The 27,269-nt window shown below is 39.8% G+C and overlaps 1 long non-coding RNA gene across 1 annotated transcript in view; it reads right to left on the minus strand.

Moving 5' to 3' along the window:
- The window catches only part of LOC140685663 (uncharacterized), a 319,416-nt gene that overhangs the window by 263,029 nt on the left and 29,118 nt on the right, over positions 1-27,269 (minus strand). Inside the window, exon 2 of the long non-coding RNA XR_012058927.1 lies at positions 23,615-23,737. This is a non-coding gene — a long non-coding RNA (uncharacterized lncRNA). The remainder of the gene's footprint in view (positions 1-23,614; positions 23,738-27,269) is intronic.

Below are 27,269 nucleotides of genomic sequence, written 5' to 3' on the forward strand. Positions count from 1 at the left end.
GGTTTCCTAGCTGGCAACCCAGGGTACTTTCTCCAGATTCTCAGTTAGTCATACTGTATCTTGCCTATGCTTAGCTTAATCCAGGCTTACAATTATATCTAACCCACGTAATAAGAATAGGATGCTTTATTTTATCTGTTTGTTTGGGGGTTGGCTAAAAATATTTTGTGTTATCAAGACCTCATCATATTCTTTTTCACCATAATGGCTAAGAACATGAAAACGAATATATGTATATTCATGTATGACTGAAGCATTGCACTGTACACCAGAAATTGACACAACATTGTAAACTGACTATACTTCAATCAAAAAAAATTTAAAATAAAATGCAAATCTAGCCTCCTTCAAAAGAAAAAAAAAAGGCCTCATCAGGTCTTTTTTTCTCCATCAACTCTGCAGGAGCCTCTAAATAAGCTCCACTTCTGATTTCCCCTTTTAATATACACACTAAATACAATAACCATAGCAATCTCAAAACCTTTTGTGACTTTCCAGTCCGCCATTCCTCCCAATTGAGAGGAGTGTTTTGGTATTTGTCCCTAAATGCACTATTTTGTAAGCCTTCCTCTACCAAACTTCACCAACCCAAACTCCAAATCCTGACACACATATCTACTACAATTACCAGGTTAGTGTGGCTTTAGCCAGCAAAGCAAGAAATTGGAAAGAAAAATCAGCATGAGCGATAAATGCTATAGAGTCTGTCGTGTTAAAGAGGAATGATACCACTAGGGTGGAGGGAAGGATGCTGAAGGAAAGAGGAGACTCAGAAATGAAGTCAGAAATTCCAATGAGGGAGCTATGCAGAAGAAACAAAGGAGAAACGTAACTTAAGTCTTTAGCAGGTTCATTCATTCAATGAACACTTGCTAAGTAATGAAACATGTCAGACCCAGCAAAAGTAAAGCAGGTACACAGAAGAATAAAACAACCCACCTGCAAGGAGCCCACTACTTAAGGGGGAAAATAATAAGAGTTGCTACTAAAATGAACTTTAGTTCAACTTACCCACTACCCACAGAGACACACATGACCACCTGGCTCAGCTCTCCTTGGAAGGCTCAGCACAACAGGTGGGGGGACGTTCTTTCTGTTTTGCCCTGGACAGTCCAAACGTATGCCTGTTGTCTTGGTATAATTATTAACAGTGCTTTCTTTCACTTCAAAATTGTCCTGATTTGGACGATAAATTATGTGGCAATATTACTTTCACGTCTAGGATAAAGGAAATTACCATAGGTCTTTGGAGCCAAGAAAGGCTATGAATTCTATGTAGTAGGGAAGTTGGGGAAACGTTACTCAGAGGAAGGGCCACGTGGACTGAAAGAGAGCTCATCTAAACTGGATGAAAACAAGGACTATAAACAGACCACAGTGCTTCTCCAGTTTGACCTGAGTAAACACTGAGACTTATGTAGACTTCCTTTTTTTTTTAAAATAGGCTGATTTGTTAGAGAAGTTTTAGGTTCACAGCAAAATTGAACAAAATGTGCAAAAACGTTCCACATCCCGCCTGCTCCCTCAATACACACAACCTCCTCCAATGCCAACATCCCCCACCAGAGTGGTACATTTGCTACAAACGATGAACCTAGGTTGACACATCACTATCAATCAAGGACAGGCATAGTCCTTGCCCTTCAAGAATTTAACTTCCAGTGTGGGAGACAGCCATTAAAACAAGTAACTGCACAAATAATTTAATAAGAAGATGTGGACTGCCTGGCACATAGCAGATGTACTGAACATTTATTCTGCTAATATACATTGAATAGAGTTGCCAGACTTAAGCAATAAAAAGTAATGAATGATACTTTATATCAGGGTTTACATTAGTTAGTTCACATTAGGGTTCACTCTTGGTACTACACATTCTATGAACTTTGACTGCTGTATAGTGACATGCATCCACCATGATAGTATTACACAGAGTAGTTTCACTGCCCTAAAAATGTGCTCCAGGCAACCATTGATATATCTGTATTTTTTTTTAACTGTTTCCATAGTATTGCCTTTTCCAGAGTGTCACAGAGTTGGAATCATACAGTATACAGCTTTTTCAGATTGGTATCTTTCACTTAGGGATACACATTCAGTGTTCCTCTGTGTCTTTTCATGGCTTGATAGCTCATTTCTTTTTAGCACTGAATAATATTCCATTCCCTAGATATAGCATAGCTTATCCATTCACCTACTGAAGGACATTTTGATTGCTTACAAGTTTTGGCAGTTATAAATAAAGCCGCTATAAACATCTGTGTGCAAGTTTTTGTGTGGGCATAAACTCATTTGCATGGACATCACTCATCTGAGTAAACACCTCCTGGGTGATACTGCTGGATCATATGGCAAGAGTAAGTTTAGTTTTGTAAGAAACTGCCACATTGCCTTCTAAAGTGACTGTGCCATTTTGCATTCCCACCAGCAATGAACTCCTGAGTTCCTGTTGTTCTCCATCCTCACCAGCATTTGACGGTGTCAGTGTTTTGAATTTTGGTCCTTCTAGTAGGTATGTAGTGGTATCTCAGTGTTTCAGTCTGCAATTCCCTAGTGGCAAATGATGATGAGAATCTTTTCATACACTTATTTGCCATCTTTATATCTTCTTTAATGAGGTACCTGTTCAAGTCTTTTGCCGATTTTTTAACTAGGCTGTTCATTTTCTTATTGTTGCGTTCTAAGAGTTCTTTCTATATGTTGGATAACAGTCCTTTGTCCAGTATGTTTCATGCAAATATTTTCTCCTAGTCTGTGGTTTATCTTCTCATTCTCTTGCCAGTGTCTTTGCAGAACAGAAGATTTGAATTTTAAAGAAGTCTAGTATATCAGTTATTTCTTTCATGAATCATTCCTTTGTATTTAAAACTCAACATCATGTTTATGGTCATCTAGATTTTCTCCCATGTTATCTCCTAGTTTTATACTTCTTCATTTACATTTAAGTCCATAACTCATTTTGAGTTAATTTTTGTAAATGATGTAAAGTCTGTGTCTAACGTCATATTTTTGCATGTGAATGTTCAGTTTTCCCAGCACCATTTGTTGAAAGGTCTGTTTTCTCTATTGTATTGCCTTTGCTCCTTTGTCAAAAACAAAGTTGACGATATTTATATGGATTTTTACTGAGCTCTCTATTCTATTCTATTGACCTATTTGTCAAATTTTACACCAGTAATACACTGTCTTGATCACTGTAGCTTTAGAATAAGTTTTGAAGTTAGGTGGTGTCAGTCTTCTGACTCTGCTCTTTCTCTTTAATACTGACTTGGCTATTCTGGGTCTTTTCCCTCTCTACATGAACCTTAGAATCAGTTTGACAATATCCACAAAACAACTTGCTAGGATTTTGTTTGGGACGTTTTGAATCAGTCAATCAAGGCATAGACAATATTGAGTCTTCCTATTCAGGTAAATGGAATATAGCTCTCCATTTATTTATTTCTCATTTAATTTTTTTATTAGAATGTTGTAGCTTTCCTCATATACATATTGTACATATTTTGTTAGATTTATTCCTAAATACTTATCTTTAGGTGCTGATGTAAATGGTTTCCTGTTTTAAATTTTGAATTCCACTTGTTACCACTGTTATATAGGAAAGTGACTGACTTTTGTATGCTAACCTTGTATCCTGCAACCTTGCTATAATTGCTTATTAGTTTCAACTTTTCAGTCAGCTTCCTTCAAATACTCTACATAGACATTTATTTAAAAACAAAGACAGTTTTATTTCTTCTTCCCAATCTGTATGTCTTTTATTTCCTTTTTTTTTACTTATATCATTAGCTAGGACTTTCAGTACAATGTTGAAAAGAAGTCAGGAGAGGGGACATCCTTGCCTCATTCATAATTTTAGCAGGAAAGTTTCTAGTTTCTCCCCTATTAAGTATGATAGTAGCTGTAGGTTTTTTCATAGATGTTCCTTATTGAGTTGAGGAATTTCCCAACCATTCCTAGTTTGCTGAGTTTTTATCTTAAGTGGGCATTAAATTTTGTCAAACTTTTTACACATTTATTGATATGATTATGTGATTTTTCTTAGCCTGTAGATGTGATGGATTACATTAACCAATTTTCAAATGTTGAACCAGTCTTACATACCTGGAAAAAGTCCTACTTGGTTGTGGTGTATTATTCTTTTATGCATTGTTAAGGTTGATTTGCTAATATTTCGTTGAGGATCTTTGTATGTTCAAGTGAGGTATTGGTCTATAGTTTTCTTTACTTGTAATGTCTGTGTCTGGTTTGGTATTAGGGTAATGCTGGCCTCGTAAAATGAGTTAAGAAGAATTCCCTCTCCTTCCAACTTCTGAAAATGATTTAAACAATTTGTATCATTTCTTCTTAAATTTTTGGTAGATTCACCAGTGAACCTACGTGGGCCTGGTGTTTTCTGCATGGGAAGGTTATTAACTATTGATTGAATTTCTGTAATAAATTTAAGCTTATTCAGATTGTCTGTTTCTTCTTGTGTAAGTTTTGGCAGGTTATGTCTTTCAAGGAATCAGTCCATTTCATCTAGGTCACTGAATTTGTGGGCACAAAATTGCCCACAGTAGTCCTTTATTATCCTTTCTATGCCCATGGTCTCTGTAGTGGTGCCCCCTCTTTCATTTCTGATATGAGTAATTTGTGTCTTCTCTTTTTCCTTAGTTAGCCTGGAAAGAAGTTCATCAATTTTACTGATCTTTCAAAGAACCAGCTTTTGGTTTTGGTTTTGTTGGTTTTCTCTATGATTTACTGTTTTTAATTTTATTGATTTTTTTTTACTCTAATTTTTATTGTTTCTTTCTTCATCTTTCTCTGGATTAAATTTGGTCTTCTTTTTATAGTTGCCTAAGGTAGAAGCTTAGAATATTCAGTTTAGACTTTTCCTCTTTTCTAGGATATGCATTTAATGCTATAAATTTACCTCTGAACACTGCTTTCACCACATGCCACAAATTTTGATAAGTTGTGTTTCCATTTTCATCTAGTTCAAAGTGTTTTAAAATTTCTCTAGAGATGTCTTCTTTGACCCGTGTGTTATTTAGAAGTATGTAGTTTAGTCTTCAGGTATTTGGGGATTTTCTAGCTATCTTCCTGTTATTGATTCCTAGAATAATTCCACTGTGGTATGAGCATTCATTGTGTGAGTTCTGTTTTTTTAAATTTTAAGGATTTTAAGGTATGTTTTACAGCCCAGAATGTGGTCTGTCTTAGTAAATATTCCATGTGCGCTTGAGAAGAATGTGTATGCTGCTGTAGTTGGAGGAAGGAATCCATAGATGTTAAATATACATATAGTTGACTAATGGTGCTGTTGTGTTCAACTATGTCCTTACTGATTTTCTGCCTGCTGAATCTGTCCATTTCTGACAGAGGAGTGTTGAAGTCTCCAACTATAATAGTAGATTCATCTACTTCTCTTTGCAGTTCTATCAGTTCATGCCTCACGTGTTTTGACACTCTGTTGTTGGGCACATACACATTAGGGATGGTTATGTCTTCTTGGAGAATTGACTCCTTTACCATTATGTGATGCTGCTCTTTATCCCTAACAATTTTTCTTGCTGTGAAGTCTACTCCATTTGAAATCAATAGAGCTATTTCAACTTTAATTTAATCAGTGTTAACAGGGTAAGTTTTTCTCCATTCATTTACTTTCAATCCATATGTGTCTTTATATTTAAAATGGGTTTCTGATAGACGATACATAGTTGGGTCTTGTTTTTAATCCATTCTAACAATCTCCAGTTTTAATTTTTTGCTTCACGCTGACCATTTCCATCTTTTAGACCACGACATTGAAAGTGATTATTGATAGAGTTGGGTTAATAGCTACAATATTTGTTACTGTTTCCCTTGTTCTTTTTATTTTAATTTTTGTATTCCACTCTTTTTCTGTCTTTTGTGGTTTTAACTGAGCATTTTATGATTCCATTTTCTCTCCTTTCTTAGCATATAAGTTTTACTTTGTTTATTACTTTTCAAGTGGTTGCCTAGAGTTTGCCATATACATTTACAGTTAATCCAAGTCCACTTTCAAGTAACACTATGACACTTCATGAGTAGTGCAAGTATATTAATATAACAAAACTGTAACTAATTCCTCCCTCCTGTCCCTTGTATTATCAGTGTCATTCATTTCATATATACATAATTTATACTCATTGAATACAATGTTATTATTATTTTGAATAAATTATTATCTGTGAGACCAATTGAGAGTAAGAAAAACTTTTTATTTGGCCTTTACTCATTCCTTCTTTAATTCTCTTCCTTTCTTACGTAGCTCTGAGTTTCTGACCTAATAATTTCCCTTCTCTCTGAAGAACTTTTAACATTTCTCAAAAAGCAGGTGTTCTGGCAACAAATTCCCTCAATTTTTGTTTGTGTAAGAAAGTCTTTATTTCTCCTTCACTTTTGAAGGATAATTTTTCAGGCTGCGGAATTCTCGGTTGGTGGAGCTTTTTCTCTCAACACTTAAAGTAGTTCATTCCACTCTCTTCTTACCTAAATGGACTCTAAGAAAAACTTGGATGTAATTATTGTCTTTGCCCCTGTATACGTAAGCTGTCTGTTTTACCTCTGGTTGTTTTTCAAGATTTTTTTTCTTTATCTCTGATTTTCAGAATTTTGAATATAATATGTGAGGTATAAGGGGGGTTTTAATTTGTTTCATCGTTGTTGTCATTGTTGCTGTTTTTCACATTTATCCTACTTGGTGTTCTCTGAGCTTCTGGGATCTCTGTTTTGGGGGAACTGTTCAGTCATTATCATTTCAAATACGCTTTTGTTCCTTTCTCTCTTTTTCCTTCTTCTTTCAGCATTCCCATTAAACATATGTTATACCTTTTGTCTTACAGTTTTTGGATATTCTGTTCTATATTTTTTGTCTTTTTTCTCTTCGCTTTTCAGGTCTGAAAGTTTTGTGGATGTATCCTCAGGCTCAGAAATTTTTCTTCAGCCATGTCCATTCTACTAATGAGCTCATCAAAGGTATTTTTTTTAACTTCTATTACAGTGTTTTGATCGCTAGGATATCTTTTTCATTCTTTTAGAATTCCCATCTATCTGCTTGTATTACCCATCTGTTCCAGCATATTGTTTACCTTTTCCAGTACATCACTAGCACATAAATTACAATTGTTTTAAATACATGATCTGATCATTCCAACATCCCTGCCATATCTGGATCTGGTTCTGATCTTTGCTCTGTATCTTTAAACTGTGGTTTGTTTGTTTGTTTGTTTTTTAGTACGCCTTATAATAGTTTGTTGAATAGCAAACATAATGTACAGGTTTAAAAGAACTGCAGTAATTAGGTCTCTAAAAATGCACGGTTACAGAGGGAGAGCATTCTATAGCACTATGAATCGGTCTCAGTTTTTTAGTGAGCCTATACCCCTGGGCTGTAAACTTCAAAAGTGCTTCTTAGTTTTTTGTTTGGGGTTTGTTTGTTTGTTTGTTTTTAACTCCCTTCGTGGTACAAGATGGCTAGAGTTGGCTAGAGTTGGGTTTTCCCTTTCCCCAGGTGGACTAGGCTTTGTTAAGAACAGAAGGCTCTGGTATATAAATCAAAATTGTTACTTTTTTCCCTCTCCTTCTGCCAGAAGCCTGAAGGGATTTTTTTTTTCTCTGATATTCACTATGATAACCTGGTTGAGCTTCCTGGAGGTAAAACTGACAAAAGTGTGAGGGCCAGCAAATGACGGAGTCCCCTGGAATTTTTATCTCTCAGATTTGTACACTTAGCATCAGCCATTTGTCCATTCCAGTTCAGTTTTCTTATCCCAGTACTGATTCCTGCAGAAGTTTCTGTTTCTGAGTCTCTGCTCCTCTAAAGTTGAATTCCCTGTACCACCTGTCTTTCTCTCCAGTTTTAGGGGCAGAAATTGGCTCTGCCACCTCACTTCTCTGACAGATCCAAGAAGGGTTGTTGATTTTTTCAGTTTGTTCAACTTTTTACTTGTCGTTAGGATAAAGGGATGACTTCTAAGCCCCTTACGTGCTAGACCAGGGAACTTACTTTTTAACAAAATTACATCATGGTCAACTAAGAGGGAGAGTTGATGAGTAGCCAGAGCTTGAGACTTGAGTTCAAAACCGAGTGTCCTCTCTTATTTGTTACGATCTGTGGGCAATTTACTCCACCCATCTGACTCCAAGCTTCCTCTTCTGTGAAAAGGGGAAACTGATACATAGTTTTGAGGTTTTATGTATGGTTTTTTTTCAGTTCAGGATCTGGTGAGTCATAAATCTTCCATAATTGCTAGTTCCTTTCCCTTTTCCTCTTATCAGTTGCCACAATAAATCACTTAATCTCCCTGAGGCTATTGCTTCATCTTTCAAATGGGAATAATGATGCCTAAGCTTACAAACCCACAGGACTGTTTTGATAATCAAAGAGCCAATATGTGTCATCATATTTATATATAAAAAAAGAATGTTATTAAACAAAGACAGGGCAAAAATATTAGTACCATAATAATAATTATCATCATTACAAATATTCAATGCTGTGTCTGACTCACCTGTCTTTATGAAGTTTAACACAAAATCATAAAAGTCTTATGTGACAATCCATCTTGAGTTCTTTTCCAAACAAGTTACTTGCTTTGACATTTTTTTTTCCTGCAATAATCAAAGCTCTTCATCGCCAAGAATTTATAAGACTTGTCAAAAGAGTTTCTGGTTACCTTTCCTGAATTTCGTAAGACTGTGGGACAGAGGGCTGCCAACAAAAGGCTACAGTCCTCCCCCTCCCACTACCCCAGGGTAGAGTTTAGTCTTATGCTCATAAGTGCTAGTATTTTGCCCACCCTCTAGCCTCTGCCAATGCGGATGGTTTTGAGTGATTAAACATGTAAACCATCAAGACCAAAAGCATCACCGAGCATTCTAAGCCCTGCACAGCTGGAAGGCAGAACAAGACCCCAGAAGCTGTCCAAGGTCCTCAACACTACCCTCATTTTATGGGTGTGACCCCCCAAAACTTCCCATTTTCCAGAGTACTCCCACTCAATATTTTCACCCTGCCAGGCAGGCTTACGGGATTGTTTCCAGTATTGCAAGATCTAGAAAAGAAAAAAGTTATCTTGCCTCACTGCTCAATAACTCCCGTACAATAGTCTCCTGGAACCCACTCCCTTAGGGCTGCCGGATTAGGTCTTGGTCCAGCACATTAAACCTAAAGGCCTAACCACACAGCCAGCATACACGTTCCTTTTCTCTGCATCCTTTCCTGTTACTTCAAGTGAAAGAGCCCTGCACTGTCAATGGATACTAAGCATATTGCATAATTATTTATCACTAAACTGTTGCTGTTGGTATGTCTTTCTTTCAAAAAGAAACGAAGACAAAAAACAAACCAAAAAAAACACCTCTCTTCTGGCTTGATCTTGCCTAGTCAGCAGTTTTCTTTACGGCGTTGTTCATTACCGTCCTCGCGTTAATCGCGGGCACTGTAATGCCTCCCCACTATGAGCTTTCCCTGCCTCTCCATATAGTTTGCTTTTCACTGTAGCTGCTGAGCGGCGTAAATCAATACAATGCACACCGTAAACACCACAAGTGCTAACCCTGCCAACTGGCTCTTTAATTGGTTTCAGCTCAAAACCTGTAAACCTATTTGAAGCAAAAAGGTGGACAAGTCAAAGGCAAGACGAATGACCCGGACGCCTCGCTGAGCCACGGGTTGCGAGCTCCAATGTGGTATTTTTCATCTCTGTCATGGTTTTTCTTCCATTTCTCTCTGGATCTTTCTTACTGCCCAGGTATTGGGCTTCAGCAGCCTCTACATTTATAATTACAGAAAGGAAAGTATAAATACCCCAGAGGCTGCATGGTGCATTTTAGTGATCGCACTACCCAAGAGGGCAACTTGAATAAATACCCCTCACAACTAGTGTTATATTGACAGGTTTTCACGGTTACCCTCTTTACAAGTAAATCCGAGCCCTGATGGAGTCTCCCTCAAATGTCACACACAGATGGCAGATTGGCTGGACATTTTTATCACCAGGCTGAGGTTTTTTGAGGGCTTTTTTGTTTTTGTTTTTTATTGAAGTATTGTCACTTACAGTGTTGTGTTTATTTCTGGTGTACAGCATAGTGATTCAGTTACACATATATACATATTCCTTTTTCTATTATTTTTCATTATAGGCTATTAGAAGGTATCGAACATAGTTCCCTGTGCTGTATAGTAGGACCTTGTTATTTATCTATTTTATATATAGCAGTAGGATCTGCAAATCCCAAACTCCCAATTTATCCCTCCATCCCATGCACTTTTCCCACTGGCAACCATAAGTTTGTTTTCTATCTCTGTGAGTCTGTTTGTCTGTCTCTGTTTTGTAAATAAGTGTGGAATCTTAAAAAAAAAATGACACCAATGAACTTATTTACAAAACAGTCTGAGTTTTAAAAACCTATGGCTTTGTTTGCTTCAAAGTGTATTCACTTGTCAATTTGCATTGCTGCAGGGAGAGCACATGGTTCAAATGGTTGTCCATTTGTTTATTCACAGTGACAACAGTGCCTGAGGTACTGCTCTGTTTCCACAAGCCTATCATTCTGCTGAGACTGACTGAGAAGACTGGATTAAGCGATCACCTGAGGGGGTTCCGGGTTAATGGCCTATGGGAATGGCCGCTTCACCAAGCTAGTTCCAAGTTGGTGACAATCTACTGTATTCCCCTGGCCTTAGGTGACTCCTCTAGTCAAGCAAATCACTGAGTCTGTGATCAGAGCCACTGAGCCAGGGACCCTTTTTCTAGAAGTTCCAAATCTCGTCAAGCAGGCAGTGGTATTTGAAAAGGAGAGCTCATGTGTTGAGCAAATGATTATTTAAAATGCGTGTTCAAGCAGCCAGAGGGAAAACCCCTGGGCAGAAACACACTAAGACTGAAACTCATAGAAGGGCTTGTCGAACAGTAAAACATGTGCCTGCGTACACGCGCACACACACACATACACACACACAACACTGGAGAAAAGGAGCTTTCGTGGGGCAGATTTCACAAGCAGGGCCATCTCTTAGCCAGTTGCCACATCTGAATTAGCATTTCAATAACACAATCGTTTCATCACACTCTTGAAATCACTTTTATCTTCCATTTTATTTAAACAGGGCAGCCGCCAACTTTTATGAGAGGCTTGATGCTAAGGCAGCCCCAAGCTTGATTCATAAATCTTCCACCCAGTTCAGGAAGTACACATGCAGTCGTCTGGCGTGTTCATTCAGTAAAGCTCTTTCTTTGCTGTTATTTTATGGTTCTCATTAGGAGTCTCCAAAATGCTACCGGTACAGTTTTCAGGGTTCAGCATGAGAATGAATTTCTAGTTACATCCCCACGATAAAGCTGATGGTATAAGGTCTCTCCCACCTCGTGTTGAGATACAGGTACAAGGACAATCCTTACTAGGGTTATTTTTAAACTGAACCGGCCATCAGGACATGCCATTGGATCACAGGCTCAGAATATGATGCATAGAACATCTCATTTCAACATGTGCAGATCAAGGTAAAGTTTTCTGAAGCACGGAGACCAATGCTCCTGCTTTTTTTTTTTTTTAATAAATTTTAATCTTTAAAACATTTTTTTGGTTTGGGGGTTTTTTTTGGTGGGGAAGTGGAATTAAGTTTATTTATTTCTTTATTTTACTGGAGGTACTGGGGATTGAACCCAGGACCTCGTGTATGCTAAGCACGTGCTCTACCACTGAGCTATAGCCTCTCTCCCCCTAGTGCTCCTGCTTTTGATTGAAATCATACGGAACATCTCTCTTCCTGAGATTTTGCCTCCTGTGATGACGCACCATGCCTCCCTCCATCGTTCTCTCCTTAGGTGGCATGGGCACAGCTTCATTTTTTGTAGGCACTAAGTCTCCCTATTTTTGCATGACTTCAAGAAGATGATTTGGAGTCAGTGAATCAGAGAATACTATTCATTATAAAATTTTTCCCAGTCTACGTGGCCGCCACTATGTAGTTGAGGACCGGGGAAGAGAGGAAGCAGTTGGGTGTATGACACCTGGCAGTGAACAGTTGAAAGGAGTTAGAAAACACTTTTGTTTGTAGCCCATATTACAAGTTTACTAGGAACATTAAAGTCACCTCATCAGCCCTGTTTCTATGAGTTGAGCTATTTAAAGAACACTGCAAGGGGACAGCTAGGGATTTTCCATAAAAGAGCTCACCTGGATGTGCAAAGGACATTCACTTTCGTTTGTTCAGAAACAAGGTTTCCCAGCACAGAATTTCCTTTCTAACCTTCTCTTCCGCTAACACCCCTACCTCCACCAAATTTGCACACACACACACACACACACACACACAAATCGTCTGGGTTTTGGCAAATGTTATGTTGACAATTCTTATCTAATTGTAGGCTCATTAGGAAATGTTGAAAGTGGAATTCTTCTGATCTGCCATTTGGTTTTTTCTTTTTCTTTTTTCTTTCCATGGCTGATTTCATGTTTAATCTTTAAAGTGAAGATAAATCTCGACAGGAAAAGCGAAATATCCCTTGAATACCAGTGTCTACAGAGTTTAACCTTTCCATAAAAATAATTTCATGTCGCTAAAAGGCTTAAATAGTGATGCCCATTAAAAACAGGCTAAACATAAGATTGCAAAAGGTAAAATGACTGTGCAAATTTCGTGCTATAATTAAGGTTTTACCAGGGTCGCCATGATGTTGAATTAGCCTACCTCATGATGGAATGAGCTGGGGGTGTGTATTCAGAATGTGGGGCACATTGAGAACAGAAGAGGGCTGCTTTGCTGGTAACAAATCCCACCCATGTTCATGCTTCCTACAACTGCCCTGAATCAAAAGGAGCCCAAGATAATACAGTCAGAGAACATGTCAAGGACTCTAAAAAACCACTGCTATGTCACAACTTCTAAACACCTTTCTACTTCCTAACACTAATGCATTCTAGCCGAGTAGCCCATTCAGAATTCTAGCAAGTTCTCTTTCTCTTACATGATTTGGGGAAAATCAATCCATCCACGTTTCCTTCTGATTTCATCACTCTGTTCCTACCTAGATATGACCTAGATCTGGATGCTGTCACAGTGTCCTGGACACATTTTCCCTTCAGTCTAAGTGGTAAAAGCTGAGCTAAATGTTCCCATCAAACAACTGCAAGGGAAGACCTGACGTGGCTCTATTATTCCAGACACCTGCCCTTTCCTTGTCTTCTTTCTGAAAGTCAACCAAAAGCATATTTTTGTTTTTAATAAGAATTGGACAGCAAAAATGAGATTGGCTAAAATTCTGGACTGCATTTCCCAACGGCTTCCAAAATAAATGCATCAACATTCTTATTTCGCACCACCTGCAAGAAAAGTCTATGGTTAGCGTTCAGGCTCAATAATGGAAAATGAAAATTATTAGCTGGGAAATAGGTTTCGGGATCAGGTCTACAGAGGGTAATGTTAAACAACAGAAAAACCCCTCTTGGAGACAGAGTCTTCAGACCCCCTTACAAGCATGCTATATTTGGAATTTATGTATTAGCTTCATTTCCCTTTGAGTCACACTCATTCTTCCCAATCAAATGGCTTTCAAATACAAACTCCACCTCGTGAATTATGGAAATCTACTCTTTACCAGCTTTTCCCAACTGAGATTCCTTGAGAGAACTAAGCCCCACAGAAAAATGATTCCAGTGACTGTTCTCTCAATTTTCCCCAGGAAGATACTAGCAAGTCCTGTTCTAGAACACAGAGGAAATAAGTTAATTCAGTGCATACCATAGATGCCTTAAGGCATCAGGACTTAATTCTCTAGCAGTTCTTGAGAAGGGCTGCTGGTGGTTTTAATGAGCAGAGCAATGTCATCACAAACTAATCTGACTAATATTGGAAGGTTCTCCGTGTCCCCAGACATTACCAGCATGACTGTCACTGCAATAACCACAACTACCACCACTAGTACTAGTAAGAAGATGAAGGGTAGCTTCCACGTGCCGATCCGTCCTTGTGCTGAACGTTTAAAACCCATTTGCTCGTGTAAATGGCACGACAGAAGCATGAGGTGGGCATGACTATTGTTATTCCATTTGACAACTGAGGAGACGCTGGTTACATTACAGGAAGATGGGGTGAGACGACGGTCATGTCCCTGGGATGCACCCCGCCAAGTGAGGGTCCTTGTCTTCACACGGGGAAGAAATCAAGAGTGAGCCAGAGCAGAGTTCAAGTAGATTTATCCAGAGAGATACACACTCCATAGACAGAATATGGACCGTCTCAGAAGGCCAGAGAGGCCACGAAGGTAAAAGTAGATACGCATTCCATAGACAGAGCGTGGACTGTCTCCAAAGGCGAAAGAGAGACCATGAGGTGCTGGGTTGTTAGTTTTTATGGGCTCGGTAACTTCATATGCTAACAAGTGGGAGGATTATTCCAACTACTTTGGGGAAGGGGCGGGGATTCCCAGGAATTGGGCCACCATGCACTTTTTACCTTTTATGGTCAGCTTTGAAACCATCATGGCACCTGTGGGAGTGCCATTTAGCATGCCAATGTATTACAGTAGCATACATTGAAGCTCAAGGTCTACTGGGAGTTGAATCTTCTGCCATCTAGGGGCTAACAGCTGTCTCATTCTTTTAATGGTTGTGGCCTGCCCCCTTCCCTCCTGTTTCAGCTAGATGGGTTAACTGGCAAAACCAAATTGGAATCCAGAGCCTGTCTGACTCCTCCAGGAGACAGAAGAAATCTGTAAGATTGTAACAGATGCCAAGGAGAGTAGGGTTAGGGAGCTGACATGGAGGGACTCCACCCACCTGCTGGACCAAGCAGGAGGAGGGAGGAGGTCAAAATGGAGGTCGGGTTGGTTAATGACCACAGCCAAAGAGGTCGAGGCGCCAAAGAAGGAAAAAAATGCCAGGAGGAAGACTGGGACCTCAAAGCCAGAAATAAACAGGAATCAGACCAGGCACTGGAGTACACTAAGGCAGCTACCATGTATGAGGGCTCTAGTCCAAGTCAAAATCAAAAGAACACTTTTAAATGGTAAGTAGACCCAATTTCTTCCTTTCAAAGAAAGTATAAGGATTTAAACAATCCTTTTCTCTCACTTCCCTCCACTGCCTACCCCAGCCTTTTTTTTTTTAATTGAAGTGTAGTTGATTTACAATGTTGTGTTAGTTTGTGGTATATAGAACAGTGATTCAGTTATATAAATCTATATTCTTTTTTTTTTCATTATAGGTTATTACAAGATATTGAATATAGTTCCCTGTGCTATACAGTATGACCTTGTTGTCTATCTATTTTATATATAATAGTGTGTACCTGTTAATCCCAAACTCCTAATATAGCCCTCCCCTGCCTCTCCCCTTTTGGAACCATAAATTTGTTTTCTATGTCTGTGAGTCTGTTTCTGTTTTGTAAATAAGTTCATTTGTATCATCAGTTTTTCTAGATTCTACATATAAGTGATACCATATGATACTTTTCTTTGTCTGACTTACTTCACTTAGTATGATAATCGCTAGGTCCATCCATGTTGTTGCAAATGGCATTATTTTATTCTTTTTTATAGCTGAGTAATATTCCACTGTATATCTATACCACATCTTCTTTACCTAGTCATCTGTCAATGGACAATTAGGTTCTTCCATGCTTTGGCTATTGTAAATAGTGATGCTAGGAACACTAGGGTGTATGTAACTTTTTGAATTAGGGTTTTCTCTGGATATATGCCCAGGAGTGGGATTGCTGGATCTAATGGTAACTTTATTTTTAGTTTTTTAAGGAATCTCCATACTGTCTTCTTTTGATTCCCAAGAGACAGCGTCTCTAGTGGACTCTTCAAGCACAGTAGAAGGTACATTAAGAAAATGGGACGTGTCAGTCCAAAAACTTGGAAGCAACTCAATGTGGACTGAGAAGTGATGGCTGGAGTTGAAAGCAACATTCATGATAGAGCTCATGACTGCAAACCCAATGGTTTCCCTTTGTGTCTGACTGAATCTCTCCTCTCAGTTCCCCCCAATCCAGATAAGATCCTATTTCTAAGATTAAAAAAAAAAGTATAGAAATCAACTAATTTCTAGGAAGAATAAAGTATGTGGATGCTCTGAAGGTCAAAATCGACACTCTGTCTGGAGATGTCCATGTGAAACACCGCCTCTGCTCCATTTGTAAAACAATTTCAGTGACAGGCTGAGTTGCTTTGATGACAAGAGACCCACTTGCTTAAAATTCTTCTTCTCAACTTAGTGGTGATGGATATCAAGGATATGGTATTTTTCTTCTCATAGGGTATTTTACCCAAGGTAAGACCTCACAGATTGTGAGATGAACCATTCTTCTGTGTACCAGTAACAAGAAAGAGCTGCCATTTCAACTATGACCGATCACTCTCTGTAAGAGGCATCCTAGTTTTTGAGCTGCTAAAGTGCCTCAGAGACAGTGGAATCTGGTGACTGTCCTTTGTCCAACAGTCCTCACGCCCCTCAGGGAGTGGGGGGGCTGCTATATTAAGTCATATATCTGCCTACTGCTGACTCAGACAGCCCTGCCGAGGAATCTGGCGCCACCGCTGCTTCTTTCTGCTTGAATTATCCCCACAGCCCACTGAGAGCTGAGGACAGTGGCCCATAGCACTGGGTCATTCCCCGAGAACCTTGCACAGGTCCAGGCCCAGAGAAAGCAATCATAGGCATTTGCAGTTTGCAAAGCACTTTTACATCCAAATTTAAAGCAGCCACATTCCCCATGCTACCTGCCACACTCCTGAGACAAGCAGGGTAAAGATTATTCCCTCCACTTTCCAGAAAACAGATTGTCGCCAGATTAAGTAGCTTCATCTGCCCGAGGACACACCGTGAGCAAGTGATGTCCTTGGTAGGAAAGCTGAAAGCTCCTAACTCCCAGAGCAAGACTTGTCCTTTTTTCCTGTTACTTCTCTCTGCTCCTAAAATAAAATTCCAAGTTTAAAGTTCCCATCTGGTATTTCCCATCCATCTGGAGACCAAGGCACCCCTGGAGAACCTGAGACTTGGCTCTGGACCTGGTCCCCGTGTGGCTGCCCAGCCCACCCAGGATTACTTCCTCTGGGATACCCAGCCCACCCCCTCCAGGGGCCCTGCCTTCCTCCACCATCAATGCCTCATTAACCAGGAGGCAAAGGGAGTCACAGCCATGGGGTTGGGATTTTATTCCCTATTTGATTATTTTCTGAAATACACATTATATAAATATTATACTTTATATGTTACAAGAAACACGAATCTTGAACCCTAGAATATCTGATTTCACCTTATTGAGGTATAGAAGTGATGGCAATGCCACCAAAAAAAAAAAAAAAAAACCCTGACTTCATGTGCCTTATATAGGCTTGTCTCTGCAGAAGGGAAAAAAAAGCAATTAAAACATATGCTCTTCTCATTGCCCTTTCCTTATGCAAAAGGGGAGCCTCACTAACAGAAATCAGAGCATCCAACTTACAAAGATTTAGGAAAGAGGCGGATTTTCAGGGGATAATTTTCTCTTGATTCAAATCCCTTTTGCCCTCTCTCCCATCCCCACTTTTTTTTTTCAGAAAATGAAGAAAACTATTTTTTCAATACGGGGGTATCCAGCAGGATTGTGGGCGTCACAGGTGCCTCACGGTCACGATACACTTTCTTTCCCATTAAATAATAAAATATGCCGTGGAGTCACACAACTCCTTAGACCCAGGGGACATTAAAGCAGCTCATCAAGCACCATCCATGTGGAAAGATATGAATATATTTTACCTGCAGACATAATTCCTCTGCAGCTGCCTCAGAACCCTTGCTTTCTCACACACACTCCTTCCCAAAACACACAAGGGGGAGGGCAGAGGTGAGAGGAGAGGGAGACACTGAGAATTTTACTGAAGACCAGAGAAAAAGAGAGACTTGTAGTATCTGTAAAGAACCCAGTCTGAAAGACTGTGTAGAATTCTTAACAATGTAACTCCTATTTTTTGTTTTCTTTTATTTTCACTTGTTAGGTGAATTTTTAAGTAACTTGAGTTGCTGGAGGCTGGGTTTGCGCTCACCTTCTGCTCCATTACTGGGGAACAATCAGATATTTTCTCCTTACCTGAATTATATTTTTCTTCTATTTTGACCCCAAAAGCACCAAAACCTTATGCTTAGTTAGGAGGGACCTGTTGAGGCTTATATGTTGAAGCCACAGAAAGATACAAATCATGAATTCCATCGCCCAACCCACTAATTGTCAGATTTTTGTGAAAGACTCTAATTAAATCCCATCGGAAAAGAACACCAAGCAGTGGAAAAAGAAAAATCAGTCATTTAAACAACTCTGCTAAGAGCTTAAAATAGACACGGAAGAACATCTTTAAACTGTTCTTTTTTTTTTTCAGGCAAGGATAAGAAAAATCAGGAACAGAGAAATGTTGGGCTAGATAATAATATTCTAAGCATCTGAAAGGTAGCATCTATAAAAACTTTATGAGATGCGCTAAATTTATTCCAGACAAAAATCTTCATCGACTGACTGCCTATTAGATTGCCTTTATTGTCTTTCTTTCTTTATAGAGCTGTCACAGGAAGATTCCTCGTGCTCAGCCAATCATGGAAGATTCCTTAAAAAACCCTGGAGAAGAAAGAGATTGGTACATCAACCTAATCCCTGCACATGAAAACTCCTCCTCCAGTTTTACTGGTAACAGCTGCCCCCCACAAAAAAAAGTGTCTTTTACGAGATGCTCTTCAACAGAACAAATGACAAGTCCCCCCAACATAAAACACATTTTCTCACAAACAAAAAGCACTAAACTTGAGCCGCAAAACCCTCCCAAGGTTGAAAATACATTTCTCACAGATGTGAATGTGAAAAGGGATCTCAAAATTGTGTTCCTTGGGGACTTAGATGTCCCAAGATGAGTCAGGTCGAGTCACAAATGTTGTATCCATGCCCCTACGACAAAAGTCCCAGGGCCAGGCCCCCTGTTCAAAGTCATGCTCCCTTCAGACCCAATCAAAGATACTCATCTCTTATCCTCACCCGATCTGGGACATGGTGTTTCAAGACTGGCTGGGGGTGTGTCAAGGCATGTGAAGGGAGAGCTGCCTCAAAGGAACTTCCTGGATTTTGTTTCCCTCCTGCTTTGTCCAAAAGCAGGACAGTGTTCTGCAAAGCTCTTCCACAGATGCTGCATGACTGACCCCAAATGGGTATAATGGCCTTTTTTTTTTGCAAAACTCCTTGTGACTTGGGGCTTCTCCATCTTTCCTTCCCCCCGCAGGTAAGTTTCTTATCGGGTTATAAAGCAAAGAGAGGCCTCCAGAAGTGGGCCTCACTCTCCAGCCCCTCCTCACCCATCTCCATCAGGCCCACCCTTCTTCCCCTACTCCCCCACCACTTCAAGGAAGAGTGTTCCCCCCTCCTGTTGAAGACTCACTTCCACTGGAGATGCAGCACTGGCAGGCACCTTGCTCCAGCAACAGGAGCATCTGTCACCTGCATGATGAAACTTTCTCTCGTTGTGAGCACTTTCCCCTCTAAATATAATATGAATCTACTTATAATACAGATCTCTCCCTTTGTAACAATTTTTTAAATTCCCAGAGATTGCACATGTAAGTGATATCATATGACATTTGTCTTTCTCTGCCTGGCTTATGTCACTTACTATGATCATCTCTAGGTCCATCTATGCTGCTGCAAATGGCATTATTTCATTCCTTTTTATGGCTGCGTAGTATTCCATTGTGCGCATACACACACACACACACACACACACACACACACCTTCTTTATCCAGTCATCTGTCAATGGACATTTAGGTTGCTTCCATGTCTTAGCTATTGTAAGAAATAGGGCTTCTGTCAACATTGGGGTGCATGTATCTTTTCAAGTTTACCAAGGAGGAAGGGGTGGAGGGATAAATTAGGAGTTTGGGGTTAACATATACACACTAATATATATAAAATAAACAAACAACAAGGGCCTACTATAAAGCACATGGAACTATATTTAATATTTTGTAATAACCTATAATGGAAAAGAATCTGAAAAAGAATATATATGTATATGTATAACTGAATCACTATTCTGTACACCTGAAACTAACACAACATTATAAATCAACTATAGTTCAATAAAAATAAGTTTAAAAAACTTATTTTAAATGACACAAATGGATTTATTTACAAAACAGAAAACACTCACAGACATAGAAAACAAACTTATGTCTACTAAAGGGGAAAGGGAGGGAGAGATAAATTAGGAATCTGAGATTAACAGATACACATTGCTATATATAAAACACAGAAACAACAAGGTCCTACTGTATAGCACAGGGGACTATATTCAATATCTTGTAATAGCCTGTAATGGAAAAGAATCTGAGAAAGAATATATTTAGATGTATACGTGTAACTGAATCACTTTGCTGTACATCTGAAACTAACACATTGTAAATCAACTATACTTCAATAAAAAATTTTTTAATGTCATAATTTTAAATGAAATTTAAAATTTTTAAAATTCCCTAAAAAAAAGTAATTTTAAAAATGATTGTCATCCTGCTCACTATTCCCTTGGCTGCGTCTTGGAAAGCAGTCTGTCCCACAATAATCAGGCTGCCATTCCCCCTGTAATAACAAAGTCCTGGCCCAGGTCAGGCATAACTTACAGCATCCACAGAACTCATCACCTTCGTCCTTTCATCTGCCTTCTCTGTGGAGGTTAACACTTTACCCTTCCTTCCTCTTGGAAACTCTCACCACCTTTGAGTCCCATAGGCCTTCTCTCCTATTTCTCCTCCTTTTTCTCTGCCTGCTTGTGCCCAGTGCCTGCATCTGCCCTTCTTCCACCCAGCACTTCAGGGGCTTGTTATATTTCACGGGCTTATTCATCTTCTCGTTCTAGTCTCCTGGCTCCTTCCTGTGTCTCGCTTCCACAGTGATCAGTGTGATGGCACACACTACCTGTAACTTTACCATCCCACACCAGACGCTTCCACATCTTGCTGATATCTGAAATCACTTTCCCAGGGGACGTAGATTCCATTTCACTTTGAAGCTTAAAATGGTAGATAATCCTTGGAGAAATGAAAGATGTGCAAATCCCTCCCTAAGAGATCATTTTGATGGGAGAAGAGAGAGCAGAGAGGGAAGTCAAACATTCTCTATCCCTCAATTTTTCATTTATCACAAGTGGGATAGTAATAATCATCTTTCCTACATCAGCCATAATACAGCTGAAAGTGTCCTGAGAATTTTTTAACTCTAGTAATATTATCACTAACTGGCATGAGTACAGTTGGTTTTTATTTGGAGAAAGCTTTATACCTCTCGTACTTCCACAATTTTGACTAGAATACCTTGCAAAATTTTTCCCAACATCTCTATTTTAAAAGCTAGTGTGTCGTCCCTGCCTGACCTTGAATTCTCTAGCAAACTGAGTCTCAGGAGAGATGAGAAGGAATAAATGAAGGCATAGAAGAGGCAGGAAAATGGAAATTCCTACTATAAATAAGGGCTCACAATTCATTTTATACCCATCAGGAATACTGGGCTAGAAAGCATTCACACAAGAAAAGATGCCTGTTTCTTAATGTCATCTATAGTTCTGTGTAGTGTCAAATATCCAACACAACATACATTGTGTGCTTGCTGTGAACACTTGCACACCTTTTCAGAGCTGGGGATGAGAAGGAGCGGGCTTGAGTATACATTAAGAGGCTGGCTGTCATCAAATCACCTTCTTGTTTTAGAATCTAAAATGACCACTGAACACTGACTGGTAAAATTCACCAGGTAGTTCCAGTCCATTCTTCCTGCCCTTGAATACAAGAATTGTATCCATGTGATTTGCTTTGGCCAATGAGATGTGAGTGAAAGTGAAGAGTGACATCTTCGGGCTGAAGCTGTAAAACACCTTTATGCAATTCATTATATTCTTCTATTTGTCTTCTGCTATTGCCACTGGCAACATTACAGGTGTTCAGTAGCCTGGGTCCTGAGGTCAGGATAATGCAGAGGCACTTCTGAGTCAATCCATAGAGAATATGGAACATGAGCAAAACAGACTTATTTTTTATGTAATATATCTGGACCTATACTGAACGGTACACTCCCATCAAATCTAGCATCCTAAATCCTACCTAATTAGGTCTCTCACTAACATTTGTATCCTTGTCTCTCAACCTGCTCCAACCTGAAACAGTCTAGTGAAGGGAGCTACGTTCATTTTCTATTTGCTATCTAACAAATTATCACACATCTAGCAGCTTGAGGCAACAAGTGGCACTGATATTGGTCAAGGCTGTGGTCTTCTCTGAGGACTGGAGTCCTCCTCCAAGTTTGTCCCGGTTAATGACGGAATTCCATTTTTTGTGGCTGTAAGACTAACACACTCAACTCCTGAAGGCCACTCTCCCCTGGGCCGTTCCCAGTATGGCTGTGTGATTTCGTCCAGTCCATCGGTAAAGTCTGTCTCTTCTAAAGGCCCACCTAATTAGGTCAAGGCCACACAGAATAATCTTCCTCTTGATTAACTCAAAGTCCACTGATTAGGGACCCTAATTACATCGGCAAAACTCCCTTCACTTTTGCAAATAACACAATGGTCACAGAACTGACATCACATCACATCACATCACAGGTCCCAGCTACGCTAAAGGGGAGGGGATGATACAAGGGTGTGAGTCACTGGGGGTAATCCTGGAATCCTATCTACCAAGGGAGGTCATTCTGCCTTCTCATGTCCACACACAAGGTCTGGCTCCTCTTGCAGTTTACGTATACAATATCCTCTTAACTGCAAACTCTTTTCTGTCCTAAATGTCAGTCCAAAATTTCTCCATCCTTTAGCCTAAGACAGGCCCCTCCTCTCTAAAACCTCCTCAAAGTCTGCCACCCATGGGCAGAGAAGGCTTACAACTCTCGGTTTCTCTCAACTCTCAGCTCTCAGTGTCCTACTCACTGTATACAATGCACATAATGGGATAAACTCTGATGATCTTTATCATCTATATAACACATGTAGCAGGATGATCAAACAAAAGTTTAAAATGATACATAAAAATTGAGTATCTGTGAAACTCCAACGGGAAGTTTCAGCTACAAATTTTCAGAAGAAATAACTAAGAACAGGTTTCCTAAGTGAACAGACTTCTTCCCCACGAGGAGAATATGAAGGAATTAAGGGAGTTGGAATTGTGGAAGAATATTCTGGTAACAGCTGTCCAAATCTTAAACAAGAATTGTGTCTTAGAAAGTGCTTGATGTGATGGCACAAGGAGCCCTAGCTCTAAAAGGCTGGAGGGGAGAGGGTGGTTGGGTACCAGGAGGGCCAGTCAAGAAATAAACAGCACTTATGACAAGAGAAGGGCAGATGGACTGTCCAATAGGTGATGTCTGCACAACCCCATAGTTTTCCCAAAGGAGACAGAGTGGTCTTTAATCATCTGCTAGAAATTCCAGCCCAGAGAAAGCAAAGCCAGCTTACGAGAGTACCAGTCATAAGAGAACCTTCCTGTTTCTCTTACTTAGCTCTACAACCCCAGAGGGACCCGAGATGGCAGCTAGGGAGTGGAGGTGGAGGTGACCAGGAGGAAACAAGGTGGGCAGGTTGCAGATGGAGGTGAAGACTTACCTCTGCATGAATGTTGTACAGTTGATTTGGACTGGCCATCCTGACTTCTTATTTGAGACTGTGCTTTGAGTTTTGTTTTGTTTTGGTTTTTTCTCCATAAGGTGGCCATTGGACTTTTATTGCCTGAAAGTAAGCAGAAAGGCCATAAGACTTCCCTCATTCCGCAGGTTTAAAAGGAGAAGTCGGGACAAAAATAAAGTTGCTTTTAGGATCCCACTCCGTGAGTCCTGTTCGTTCTTGTGATAGATGCTATCTGACACCTGTCTCTTCACTTGGCTGTGAGCTGTTTTAGGGGATCTGCTTATTGATTTTAAAGTTCAAAGTCATGGATTACTATCAGTCTTGTCAGTTTCATGGAAAACCAGGATGTGACATTTCTTGTCTTTCCTGAGAAGGAAGAAGCAGAGCAGATTTCAGCTACTAAACACACACACACACATGCGCGCGTGCACACACACACGCACAAACACACACACATCTCCTCGGGTCTTCTTGAAAGGAGGTAGCGTGATTCCTAGAACACCATGAGTGAAACCATTCCATTTCTCAAGGAGACCACCTCTTGATCTCAAGTTAAAGGCTGCACTGGGTCTTTTTCCAGTTATGCAGCTTTGTTAAGGGGTGTAACAAGAATTCCTGGGGAGGAAGATTAAAAGGGAGTTCAAAGTGAGGACCAGAGATTTTTGCAGATATGCTGTGATTCGAATTGTGAGAAAGCCATCAAGTGGAGATATCTCAACACTTTTCAGATGTTTGCAGAGTGATGTCTCAATGCCAAATACAAAGAGAGCTCATGCCTATAACTGATTTGATTGAAGAAATACATAATAGGCTACTTCAGCACTCAGTGAATAGATAATTTAAGGGGGAAAAGTCAATATATGGTTCAAAAATATCACAAAGGAAACACACAGAGAACTGAGTTTATATATATATATTTTTTTCCACCTAGCTACAAACTCATTTTATATGACTCCTCCCTGACCCAATCCCTCTAAAAATGGAAAAGTCAATTAGTGATATCAGATATTGCTCCTAAAATTTCAGTTTGTGGCTCCAATTACTCATGCAGTCAAGCCCTCTCTTCTACTTCAGCACATTTGTTTGGTGTTTTTTTGCCGGTAATCCCCAACTACTCCAGTTAAGTACAATGGACAGACATTTGCCCACAACTACTTGTTTAAGACCCTCCAAGTGGCATCTCTTCTCTCGATCCTCACCTGTGGCATCTGGTGTTCTCACTCTCTAAAAAGTTGTCTTCTTTGTCTGCTTACTCCTACATGTCTGAATCTTTCATCTAGAATTGAACTCTGCAAGGGTAGTGGCCTTCCTCCTCCTCCCCCTCCCCCTCCTTCTCCTTCTTCATTTACTTCTCTACTCCCAGTAACTAGAACAGTGCCTGGCATAGAGTAGGTACTGAATAAACATTCGCTGAATGAATGGAATAGTCACCCTACTTCTTATTCTCTGTGTAATGTGGGACAAATGGTTTGCCTCCCTAAAATTTACCTGATAGAGTGGTCTTGAGATTTCCAAAATATGAATCATGTGAAGTGTATAACATGGCATTTTGCACATGTCAAGAGCTCAACGCATTTCTGTCCATCTCTCAAATGCACAGAATGCATATCCATGTGTTACCACATTTCCTTCATTATTTACTTCACTGCTTGCTTCTGTTACTGATAAGCCTCCCTCCTGCTCTACCAGCACTTCCCTTCTGTAATGCTCCACGATGCTTCTTTTCCTATTGTCGGAAACAGCCCTGGGAAAAGAGGTGCTCCTGGGGTGGGGTCACGTGATCACAAAACCAGCTTTGCTAGTCAAAAGTGTCCAATAAAAATGGGAAGTCGCTTCCTAAATGTCTCTGGAAGTCTGTGGTTTAGTTCACAATATCTTAACAGATTAAGTTAATGCAAATAGCAGATGTATTTTGTAGCAACAAGACAAATGTTCAGCAGAATTAAAGTTATTCATGTGTAGTCACACTGGGAATATTTGCATGATATTTTGCTAATTGCTCCAAAATCTGACTTGTAGCGAATAAACAAATGGAATAAAAAAAGAGCAAAACTCAGTCCCGGGCCTCTCTGGTTTCTCTTAAGCTCCCAATGTCTTTCTTCAACCACTCAACCCTTGGCTCTGAAAGCCCAGGGGCCTTGCCCAGCCTCCCAAGCATTTTCCTGGACCTGTTATTTCTGTGGATACCCTCATGGTTTTCCCCTGGTAACAAGAGGTCTTCCAAAAGCACTGGGCATTTTTTCTCTCCCTGACTTCAACCACCCTTCCCAGACTTCCAATGTCTATTTAGATTTCCTAATGAAAGCATCACATTGATAGATCGCACCACTTGATAGTAGTATAAATTCGTCAAGTTTTCTTTAAATATTTCAGATGATTTTTTTGGTCAATGTATAAGTGTATTACTTTAAAAAACCATTAAAGAAAGAGAAGAAAGGTGACCAAACTTGAAAGACTGGACTGAAACAAAATTGAAGAGTCTGTGGTTAAATGTGGATTCTAAGTTTAATTTCATCATCATTAAAATAACCCACCGCTAAATTGGAAGTGGGAATTTTATTCTAAAAGAGTCAGAATCAATGCATTCTGCCTATTCTATTAGAATCGGGAAAGAGTGAGTAGGAAAATCTCAACCCCAGAGACAGCAGTCCTATTCCTCCTCTGTTTTATTTCTTTTCTTCCAAGAAGTGGCTTTTCACCAGTATTTTCTGATCATCATGAAACACAGGAATCCAAATGTGAAACTGAAAGGACTTGGTCAGCTTAGCTGTGCGTAGCGCAAACACCTGGAGAAAATGACTTCTCTCAAGTCTCAGCTTTCTCATCCAGGAAATGGTAGTAACACCTGCCTCACTTGACTCTGAACCCCACGAGCCAAATGTGGCCTCCAGGTGGGCAGGTTTTAAAGAGTACGATGTGCAACCCCGAGGCCCTACTGTGGCTTCCTTCATGGAAGCCAATTCACACAACCACTCTGAACCTCCTCAGTTTCTCTATCTGCAAAAGGGGATAAAAAAAAAGTCTATTCTGACTATTTCAAAAGGATTTCATAAGAATAAAAAGGGATAACACAGAAAGAAATACTTTATAATCAACAAAAAGCTTACTTTACTATAAAACGATAAGGTTTTATTATTCATGGCTTGTGAATGTAAACGTAGCTTTCTAATTCACTGATTAGAAAATAGAAATTAGTCTTCAGCTTTGAGAAATCAGAAAAGGAATCTTAGAGTCCCTCAGCTGACCCGGATGTAACCCCAAATCCAATTCAGAAACCCTGACAAGAAGCCGGCGACCAGAGCAGGAAACTGACAACTCAAGCCTGGGAGGCAGCCTCTCAGATCGCTCTAGGGGACTGCTCCAAAGAGGTGAGGCAGGAGCCAGGATACACAGGAGTTTTTACAACAAAAGCCAGATAGTTGGAACAACCAAAGATTACTGCTAATTAAAGAAAACCAGATGTGGGGGAGGGGGTCATAGCTCAGTGGTAGGGCACGTGCTTAGCATGCACGAAGTCCTGAGTTCAGTCCCTAGTACCTCCATTTAAAAAAAGTGTCTAAAAAATTTAAAAAAGGAAAACCAGATATCTCAACTTAATGAATTCAGCATTTTTCTATTTACGGGAAGATTGAAG

The sequence above is a fragment of the Vicugna pacos genome, chromosome 15 (genome assembly GCF_048564905.1).
Source record: "Vicugna pacos chromosome 15, VicPac4, whole genome shotgun sequence".
Taxonomy (NCBI): Eukaryota; Metazoa; Chordata; class Mammalia; order Artiodactyla; family Camelidae; genus Vicugna; species Vicugna pacos.